The sequence below is a fragment of the Chrysochloris asiatica genome, unplaced genomic scaffold (genome assembly GCF_000296735.1).
Source record: "Chrysochloris asiatica unplaced genomic scaffold, ChrAsi1.0 scaffold00023, whole genome shotgun sequence".
NCBI classification, from domain to species: Eukaryota; Metazoa; Chordata; class Mammalia; order Afrosoricida; family Chrysochloridae; genus Chrysochloris; species Chrysochloris asiatica.
Window position 1 is genome coordinate 12789323 of NW_006408541.1, and position 7442 is coordinate 12796764.

Genomic DNA, 7442 nt, shown 5'->3' on the forward strand with positions numbered 1-7442 from the left:
ATTACACATGACAGGCACTGTGCTAGGCCCAGGGTCACAGCAGTAAAGGAAACACACCAAGGTCTCTCTCCACAAGGAGGTGATGGTCTAGACAATGATGAAATGACCCCAGGGGCAAAACCCTCAGCTGCAGCTAGAGGAAGTTCAGGAAGGGAGGCCCTGGGTGCTCACACACCAGGAGCAAACCACTGGACCTACAGTGGTCTCCGGAGGGGGTCTGCAGCAGCTCAGTCACACTGGGGCATACCCTTCTCCTAAAGCCCCAATTCTCCAGGGACCTTCAAGTGACAAGCGTGCACAGGAGTGAGTAGGAAGTTTTGAAAGAGGAAATTCTGGGCACTGAGCAAGACTGTCGTGGCCTGACCTCGCCCTCCCATCCAGGAAGGACCCTACGGAAGTGATGTGTGTGTGTGCGCGTGTACGTGTGTGTGCCCAGAGAGACTGGAGGAAACTTGTTCCCGGCAGGGCCACCATTGTGCACAGGAAGACTATCACCACCCCAAGGAAGCTGGTGACTTGGCCAGCAACACCTCTTTGGCCTCAAGTTCTCCCTTGTAAAAAGGCTTCCTAGAAGGCAGGGTGGGGCCCTGGTGTGGCACTGTGGCAAGGTCGATAGTTCAACCTCACTAGCCGCTCCTCAGAAACCCTATACACGGTTGCTAGGAGTCAGAATCAGCTTGATGGCACTCAACCACCACAACAAGCAGGATACTGGAAAATTCACTGGGATTCGGGCAAGTCACTCTATGGGAGCTAGGCTGTACACTTTATGGATGAGGGGCCTTGTCAGCCGTAAGAGAGGGACCTTGTCAAACTGGAAAGAGGATCCTTATCAGTCATGGGAGAGGGTCCCTGTCAGCCTTGTCCATGGTGCCTTCTGGGGCCGAGCACAGCCAGACATACAGCAAGTTCTCAGATGCCTGAGTTTGCTTCCTCAGCTCTGTGGTCGGGACAGTGTTGATGTGATCCCTGAGGTAGACCAAAGAACTTCTTCACACAAAGTAGGCGACCGACACATTTGTTTTGTCTCCTGTCCCTTCAAGCATTGGGCTGATGACTCCATGGGTTAAGCATTGGACTGGTAGTTCAAGCCCACTAGTCACTCCAAGGGAGAAAGATGAGGCTGTCTGCGCCCAGAAAGATGTCGTTTCCGAAACCCTAAGGAGTAGCAACCACTCTGTCTCATTGGGTTGCTAGGAGTTGGGTTTGGGTTTCACTATGGATCTGGGTTCCTCTCCATCCCTCTGATGGAAGAGCAGGTGTCTGTAGACTCCTGTTGTTAGGTGGTGTTAGGTGATTTGGACTCATAGTGACTTTTATGTGACAGAATAGAGCTGCCCGTATGGTTTTTCCAGCTATAATCTTTATAGGAGCAGATCTTCAGGTCTCTCTCCCAAGGAGCTGCTAGGTAGGTTTGAACCACCAGTTTTTCAGTTAGCACTGAGCACTTAACTATTGTGCCACCAGGAGTGTGATGGCTCCATAAGATAAGCACTGGACTGCAAACCACAAGATTGGCAGTTTAAGACCACCAGTTGGTCCACAGGGGAAAGATGAGTTTTTTTGCCTCACCCGAAAAGACTGGCTTATAAATTTTCAAGAGGGGGATTAGTTTAAGAGTGGGGGTGGGGTGGAGGTAGAGTCCCCACTAATAGTTTCATCTTGTCTAGATGGGTCTGGTGAAAGGAGATGGGGATAAGAGTCTTAGGATTCAATATTGAGTAATTGTTATCATGATGAATTGGGACTATCACAACTGTAAAGGTAAAAGTTTTATACCATAAAGGGGGGAGTAATTCATCTTACAGTCCAGGAACAGAGGACCCTAGGACCATCAAGAGAGAAGAGTGCGAGCAGAATGTGGGATCCTATCCAGAGAAGCAGCGACACCAGAGATGGAGGCAAGGTGAGGACACGGAAAGACAGAGCAGCTGAAGACTCTAGACTCATGGAAAGAGAAAGGCTGGGTGCTGGCGGCCAAGAGGTAGGCTTGCAGAATGTGCACTTTGGTTGTTTAAATGATTATATATTCCTGAGTGTTTTTGTGTACATCTCCCCTCCGCCATCCAAAAAAAAAAAGAGGAAATAGAAGCAAATACTGTTGAATGATGATGCACAGAGGAGATTGTAATCATTGCAATGAAACAATGAGTGTAGCCTCAGAAACCTTGTATCTATTGGGACTCTTGGTGTGGCTCTGTAGGATCAGCACTGGACTATGAACCACAAGGTTGACAGTTCAGATCTACCGGCTGCTCCTCAGTAAACCCTATACAGGGTCACAAACAATTCGATACCACTTCACAACAACAACAAACATGATCTATTGGGCATTTGCTCTAAGACAGGCACTGTGCTAAGCCCTTTGACCCCAATTATTTCATTTCATCCATTCAACAAACAAATCATCATGAGAAGGTCCTACTATGATCCCGATTTTACTAGTGAGGAATTGAAGACCCAGGAAGGTGGTCAAGGCCACACTCCCAGTGACTGGGAAGCTGGGAGGGAAGGGAAGGCAGATCTGCCTTCAGAACCCACAATAATAAGCTGACACTCTCAGTGGTGGTGGTGGGGGTCGAGAACCACCTAGGAGGGGGCTGGAGATAAAGGGAGTGGACACAGCCCTCATGGGGAGGACTTGTTGTTAAATGCTGTTGAGTGGGTTCTGACTCATAACGACCCTGTACAGGGTTTCCAAGGAGCGGCTGGTGAGCTTGAACCACCAGAAGCCTTAGGGCTGTGGACTAAATAATTCCACAAGTAAAAGAAATGTCAAGAGGAGGCAGTTCCATGTTCTGTCCACTCTGGACGAGCCAGGAAAGCTTAGAGACACCCATCTCCAGCCCTGAATGAACTCTGCTTTGTTCATTCAATCGCTCAACAGAAAACATACCACAGATCTTTGACAGCAGACCAAATGTATCCATTTAAGCAATACATGTAAATGGGTTAAGTGGATCTATTAAAAAACACTCTTACATTAGAACAAAATTAGTTCATTTATTTATTAGATAAATATTTATTCAGTGCCTACTATATTCGTCTTGTCTTACGTTCTAATGTTACAGTGGGGACCAAGAGGTTAAAATAAAATCTCTGTGAAAGAAAGGAGAAGACGCGGTGGGGAAGATTGATGTGGGTATAAAGAGACCCACAGGCTCAAAGACCATGAGGCTGGAATGAGTGTGGAGACCAGAGAAGAAGGAGGCTGTTATGGCTGAAGAGAGGCAATGAGTGAGTATGTGCGGAAAGGTGGGCAAGAGCATGAACAGGGCTGAGGAGGATCAACATGCAGAAGAATCAGGGGCTGTTTACACAGAGCTGTGGGTCAGCAAGTGCTCCTCACCCTGCCAACACCCCCAGCAGGATACTTGACCTTTCCCAGCCAGGGGCCTTCCTCTTTCCTGAATGGACCCAAGATGTCTAACCAAGGTCTCCCCCTCTGGGAAGAGGACCTACCACCTTCCCATGAATGAAAGACCTACTTGGAATCAGACCCCACACTGATGGTTACATGTTTACTTAGCTCAGGCAGTCCTGCCATTAGATTATTCCCTTTCTGTTCATCTTGCAGAAGAGAAAACTAAGGCTCAGAGAAGTAGGGTGACCTGCCTAAGGTCACACAGAAGATGAGTGGAAGGGATGGGGTGTGCGGCCAGGCCTCAGACACTATAATGTATCCTCTGGACAGCTTGACTGCCTCCTTGGACTTGGTGGTGGAGAGGCCTTACCTGGGTCTGGGTCCCTGACTTCTATCACCTCAGTTTCCCATCTGTGAAGTGGCCCATGATGTCACTATCAGGACCCCGATGACCCCTTCACTCAGGGCAGTGGAGTTCCAAAATAATTTTCTTATGTCACCCTCAAAATGACATCATTAGATAAAGGAGGAGACTGAGGCTCGGAGAAGGGAAGTGACAACCCAAGATCATGATCCAGCATGACAGAGTCGACTATGGGTTCCCCTGAGGGCTGTTCCTTGAATGCTGAGCTCCAAAAATGAAGACACCCAAGGAGGGGAGACCCTGAGGTGGGGGAACACATAGCAGGCCAAGGGCAGAGCCAGGCCTTGACCCTCGCTGCATCCTGGGGAAGGTGAGAGCCCAGCTTTTCAGCCTTGGTTATTTCCTGAGAGTGGAGAGGGTCATGGGAAATCTCCCCATGTCCCCACTCGGGTCGTGCTCTGGGTCCTGCCCAAACAAACAGGAAATGCCAGGCAGTCCTCCACCCCCATCCCCACAGCCCTGGGAAGACTCAGGCGGGAACTCCACGCTTCAGCACAGCCTCAGTGGAGGGTCTGGGCCTTCCGAGGTCTGCAAGACCTTGGGCAAGGCTTTCTGTAGCCACAGGCTTTGGGCTAGACAGCTCTGCTACCTCCCTGTGATGTGACCTCCGGCAGATGGCTGTCCCTCTCAGAAGCTCTGCTCCACTTTTTTGTAAAATGGGTAGCAGTGCACATGGCACACACCCCATCAACTGAGCCATTATTACGCCAACCAAGATACCACAGGAAAGGGTGGCCTTTTGGAAAGATGCAGAAGCCCTCTGAGTATGACATCCTGGCTTTCTGGGACTCAGGACCATGCCACATGACTCCTGGAACCTCAATGTCCGAATCAGTAAGAGAGACACAGACATGGGCTGATTCCTTGTTTATTTCAGGGATTGCATGACAGGAGATGGGATCACAGGAGCAGGCTGGCAGTGGGCACTGTCCCCAGTGGGAGAGGTGGACTCAAGAGGGATGTCAGATGCAGACTGTGGAGGTATTCCTCACCATTTACGTTTCCTTTTCCTTTTTTTAGTATGAAAACCTTTTCTTGAGTTTTTACAATAGTTGTTACTTACAATATTTGTCCTTTCGTGATTGACTCATTTCACACAGTATTATGTCCTCCAGGTTCATCCATGATACAAGATGTTTTGCAGATTCATAATTTATTCTTCAGCGTTGCGTAGTATTCCATCATGGGTTAGACCAAAGTTTGTTTATATCCATTCTTCCATGGATAGGCATTTAGGCTGTCTCCATCTTTTTGCTATTGTGAACAGTGCTCGATGAACATCATTGGTGCACATATATCTACCAGTGTCTGGGTTCTTATTTCTTGTGGATATATACCAAATGGAGGGACTTCTGGGTCATACAGTATTTCTATTTCCAAATTTCTGAGACAGCATCATACTGTTTCCATAGTGGTTGAAACATTCTACAGTCCCACCAGCAATGTAGGAGGGCCCCAGTGTCTACACACCCTCACCAGCATTTGTTGTTTCTGTTTTTTTTTTTTAACTTTGCTATTAATGCTGGGGTGAGATGTATCCCATTGTGTTTTGATTTCTATAAGGAGCTCTGGCAGTGTAGTGGTTACGAATCGGGCTGCTAACCTCAAGGTCGGAAGTTCAAAACGACCAGCTGTTCCAGGGGAGAAAGATGAGGCTTTCTGCTCCCGTAAAGATTTGCAGCCTCGGAAACCCTGTGCAGGGTCACTACGAGTCAGAACCAACTCCACGGTACTTAACAACAACAATGGTTAATGGGAGTCGTGGTGTGGCGCTGTGGGTTCATGTGCCAGACTGCAAAGCCAGTTTGAGCTGCAGGGTCAGCGGTCCAAGCTCACCAGTTGCTCCTCAGAAACTCTCCCTATACACAGCTGCTATGGGTTGGAACTGACTCGATGGCACTTAACAACAACAACAACAATTGGTTAATGATCATGAACATTTCTTCATATGCTTGTTGGTTGCCTGAATGCATTCCTTGATGAAGGCTTTGTTCATATCCTGTGCCCATTTTTTAATTGGCTTATTTATCTTCTTCTTGTAGAGGTGTTGTAGTTTTCTATAAAATTTAGAGATCAGTCCTTGGTCTAATACATCTTTTGTAAAAGCATTTTCCCCAGTTTGTGGACTTTCTTTTTAACTCTTTTGGTGAAACCTTTGGACGCATGTAGAGATCTGATTTTTAGGAGGTCCCAGTCATCTATTTTGTCTTCTACTACTTGTGTTACTTCTTCATGGCAAATACCTTTCTTAAACAACATAAAAGATGGCTGTGCTCATGGATCTCACAAGATAGAAAACACAGACATCAAACTGACTACATCTGTGGAAAGACATAGTGGAAAAGCTCCATATCATCAACCAAAACAAGGCCAGAGGCAGACTGTGGAACAGACCATAAATTGCTCATTTGCAAATTCAGGCTGAAGCTGAAGAAAATTAAAACAAGTCCATAAGAACCAAAATATGACGTTGAATATATCTGATCTGAATGTAGAGAGCATCTGAAGAACAGATTTGATGCATTAGACACTAAAGACCAAAGACCAGAAGAGTTGTGGGATGACATCAAGAACATCATACAGCAAGAATGGTCATTAAGAAGATAAGATAGAAGGAAAAGATCAAAATGGATGGCAGAAGAGACTCTGAAACTTGCTCTCCAGCATAGAGATGCTAAAGTAAATGGAAGAAATCAGAGGATAAAAAAGCTGAACAGAATTTTTCAAAGATCAGCTTGAGAAGACAAAGTCAAATATTACAATAAAATGTGCAGACGCCGGGAATTAGAAAACCAAAAGGAAAGAACATGGTCAGCATTTCTCAAGCTGAGGGAACTGAAGAAAAAATTCAAGCCTCAACTTACAGTATTGAAGGATTCTATGGGCAAAATGTGGAATGGTGCAGAAAGCATCAAAAGAAGATGGAAGGTCTTGTCTAGATGGGTCTGGTGAAAAGATATGGGGATAATATTTTTATGATTCAATATGAGTAATTGTTATGACTAATTGCAACTGTCACAGAGGTAAAGGTAGAAGTTCTGTAACAAAAAGGAGGGTAGTTAATCTTATAGTCCAGGAACAGAGGACCCTAGGACCATCAAGGGAGAAGAGCATGAGCAGAATGTGAGACCCTATCCAGAGAAGCAGCGACACCAGAGATGGAGGCAGAGATGAGGACATGGAGAGACAGAGTAGCTGAGGACTCTAGACTCAAGGAAAGAGAAAGATTGAGTGCTGGCGGCCAAGAGGCAGACTTGCAGGATGTGCCCTTTGGTTGTTTAAATGATTATATATTCCTGAATATTTTTGTGTACACCCCCAAAAAAAACAAAACAAAACAAAAAAACAGAAGGGATAGAAGCAAATACTGTTGAATATTTATGCACGAAGGGGGTTGTAATCATTGCAATGAAATGGTGAGTGTAGAACGGATGTTCTTCTGTATAAACTATCACTCAATTCACAATAAAAACTTGAACAAACAAACAAAGCTCAGCACAATAACCTGTACCCAACAGCTCTGTACTAAATGATATCTCTAATATATGTAGGGAACTCTGCTATCGTAGTGGTTACGAATTGGGCTGTGAACCGCAAGGTCAGCAGTTCGAAACTACCAGCTGCTCCGCATGAGAAAGATGAGGCTTTCTGTTA